This window comes from Schistocerca nitens, chromosome 8 (genome assembly GCF_023898315.1).
Source record: "Schistocerca nitens isolate TAMUIC-IGC-003100 chromosome 8, iqSchNite1.1, whole genome shotgun sequence".
Lineage (NCBI taxonomy): Eukaryota > Metazoa > Arthropoda > Insecta > Orthoptera > Acrididae > Schistocerca > Schistocerca nitens.
In genome coordinates this window covers 78,345,724-78,349,288 of record NC_064621.1, presented here as the reverse complement: position 1 = coordinate 78,349,288, position 3,565 = coordinate 78,345,724, and the positions used below count along the sequence as shown (strand labels likewise).

The 3,565-nt window shown below is 41.5% G+C and overlaps 1 non-coding gene across 1 annotated transcript; it reads right to left on the bottom strand.

The window, feature by feature from the left end:
• Window positions 1-348: 348 nt before the first annotated feature.
• On the bottom strand, window positions 349-423 carry Trnat-ugu (transfer RNA threonine (anticodon UGU)). The gene has a single exon. It is a non-coding gene; the product is annotated as a tRNA-Thr (tRNA).
• Window positions 424-3,565: the final 3,142 nt, after the last annotated feature.

Below are 3,565 nucleotides of genomic sequence, written 5' to 3'. Positions count from 1 at the left end.
CAGAAGGCAAATACTTGTTTATAAATAATGATTAATGTATAATGAGGCGTCGCATGGCGACGGTGGAATTTTCTAAATAATGTAATTCGTCGTCTTCGGGCGGCAATATAAACAGAAAAATACGAATAGATATGCGATCCTTCACTATTTTGTTCGCTGGAGAACAAATGAAGCCTTGAGCGCTAAAGACTTGTACTGTTAACTATATATGACGGTAGTATCTGTTCCCGAAAGAACAGTTACCGTCGATGACCATGCAGCTTTGCTAGAAATGAAATGATAATTAAATAGACACCCTAGCTGCAAGCAGGCGTTGATACACTTCATTGGGGACATGTTGAAAATGTGTGCCCCGACCGGGACTCGAACCCGGGATCTCCTGCTTACATGGCAGACGCTCTATCCATCTGAGCCACCGCGGGCACAGAGGATAGTGCGTCTGCAGGGACTTATCCCTTGCACGCTCCCCGTGAGATCCACATTCCCAACATGTCCACAACACTACATCTATCAGGCGCACTACGAATGTAGTGTTGTGGACATGTTGGGAATGTGGATCTCACGGGGAGCGTGCAAGGGATAAGTCCCTGCAGACGCACTATCCTCTGTGCCTGCGGTGGCTCAGATGGATAGAGCGTCTGCTATGTAAGCAGGAGATCCCGGGTTCGAGTCCCGGTCGGGGCACACATTTTCAACATGTCCCCAATGAAGTGTATCAACGCCTGCTTGCAGCTAGGGTGACTTGTACTGTTTTTCTCAAGTAAGATGGACGCAGATTTGTGGCAGTCTGATCTAATTTTTACTAAATGAATAAAAACGTGTTATGTCTAAGTTTGAGTGAAGTGTAAAGAACTGTTATAACTTACCGTGACGACGCATGAGTGACTCAAAGAAGATAATGGCTATATAAAAGAGCGCTCAATGGACATGATACGGACATAAAAATCTACCGTCATTGTAGTACTAAGCTTAAGGTACGATATATGTTTTAGTTATAATAAATATTTGTTCTGGGAATACTGAACCATTTAGCAGTGCTCATTCCTATTATCTCCTCAGTATTATTTTCATTTTAATTATGCATTTTGCTAATATTACAGACACCAAGATCAGCAGTCCAATGTGCGTGTTACATTGATAAAAAGAAAACTGTTTTATCGTCTTCTTGCATCAGCTTTAATATTGAATTTCCCTTTTGTGTGATGTTACAGTTGTTTTTGCGCCCTTAAGAACTTTCTGGTCCCTTAGGAAATTGTTTTGTCATAACAATAACTTCACAACCGGGTATGATCGTATCTACGATCATGAAGTAATTAGAAAGACGATAACGCAATTTCTTAATCAATAGCACGCTAGTTGTGACTGCCTCAAGCCACGCGAAACTGCAAGTAAAAAAAAAAACTATTCATATCTCATAATGCAATATTTTATGACAATGGTCAATCCATGATTCTTACGCCAATTGTGATTGATAAAACAGTAAGCTAAATCTCAATTTCCAACTTTCCATTGAATAACATCACTTTTATTTTGTAACATCACACTTGGCGCCCGAACAGGGACATGACCAAAAATTAGTTCAAATTCTTGGAAAATTTTCTATGTGCTTGTGTTAATAAATGTTCTGTCGTTTCATGTACACATCATCCCTCTGAGAGAAAGACGGAAAATATGCTGGTCAATAACGCAGTTTAATTATCCAGAGAAAGGAAAAGAAAAGAGACGCGAATTTGCTGAGACAACATAGTGCTAACCAAGCCATCAAAAAGTAAGTCAGAATTTTGCATACGCAGTGTAGTGCTTCAGTAGCAACGTTGCTTTTCCAAGTCGATCCACATCCTTTCTATCTCCTTCCCGCTATAGAAAATCTGCTTTATTTTATCTTTCAAAGTAAAATTCTTCATAGTCTGATAATAGAAATTATTTCTCCCCATTGTTAGTATAGCTGTATTACATTTTCAACACGGTGGATAGTGTGTGCAATTTGCAGTGAAGAGCATCTTCATTCATTTGTCTGAAACGTTTAGGTTCCATCTTGTCTTCTCGCCAGATAGAAGAGCGGTGCTCTTAGCGGACTCACCATGTCACTGACAAACGACGAAAGCCTTGCGTAGCACGTGATTTACTGACGAAAATGGCGGATAGTAAACAGAGACAGGTGACAAGAGGAGATGGGAGTGAAGACGTTAATAGTATTCCATACCCTTTACGATCGCGAACGGTAGGTTCCCGTGTGGAAACTGAACTAACCATGTCTGTAACAGGGGAAAGTGACCCTCAAGTCCAAACTCTTCCCGCTGCAGCTACAAATGACCTTGGTGCGGTAATAGAAATGCTGAAACAACAGTTTGACGCAGTAAATGAGACTATAAAAACACAAAATGAGACTGTTAACGCCCGATTAGATGCTGTAAGCGAATCAGTAAAAACACAAAATGAGACTGTTAACGCCTGATTCGATGCTGTAAGCGAATCAGTAAAAACACAAATTGAGGCTGTTAACGTCCTATTAGATGCTGTAAGCGAATAATTAAAAACACAGCTAGGCACAATCAAAACAGATCTGCATAAAGAAATTACAGCTGAATTAAATAACCATTTGGGTGAGGTGCTAACTAAGATCAGTGATCAAATTCAGAAAATGCAGAAACAGGTGAAAAGTGAAATAGCTGAAGTATCTGGAACATTAAACACAAAAATTCAGGCAGCTACCAAAGAAATAAACTCAGTTAGAAATGCAGTATCTGACATTGAAGGTGTAGTGGAGGATCTGTCGAGGCAGATAGACTCAATCAATATTGATGAACAGGTTAAGAGCACCGTGAAAGCACACGCGAAGGCATTGTCAGAACACTACGGTGAATGGATAAAGGGTAAAGATATTTTTATCGAAAAGAAGGTCAGGGAGGAGCTTAGGGAGACTGTCAAGGATGTAACTTATGAAATCTTAGCTGCTCCTGGTAAGTCAGGAGACACAGTGGTTTCTGAATTGGGACAGATTCGGAGGACACTTACACGGGATCTTCACGAGTGGAAACAGCAAGTAGTGGACGAAGTCAGAATGCTGAGAAACTGGGTAGAAAATCCGCACACGCATACGCAAACTATAGGGAACAACTCTTTAGACGGTGACGAATGTCAGTCAACTCCTTATCATTCACCGCCTGATTACATGCAAAACAACAGTCCTGTTGAGTCCCGAGTAGGGAAAATAAATGATCCGCCCACAATTGTGAGTTTAATGCAAGAGGAAAGTGTGATTAAGCATCGCACTTTTCCTGTTTTTCATCCGCAGAAGCGAGAAATACACCCCATCGTGAAACTTCCTGGCAGGTTAAAACTGTGTGCCCAACCGAGACTCGAACTCAGGACCTTTGCCTTTCGCGGGCAAGTGCTCTACCATCTGAGCTACCGAAGCACGACTCACGCCCGGTACTCACACCTTTACTTCTGCCAGTACCTCGTCTCCTACCTTCCAAACTTTACAGAAGAGCTTCTGTAAAGTTTGGAAGGTAGGAGACGAGGTACTGGCAGAAGTAAAGCTGTGAGTACCGGGCGTGAGTCA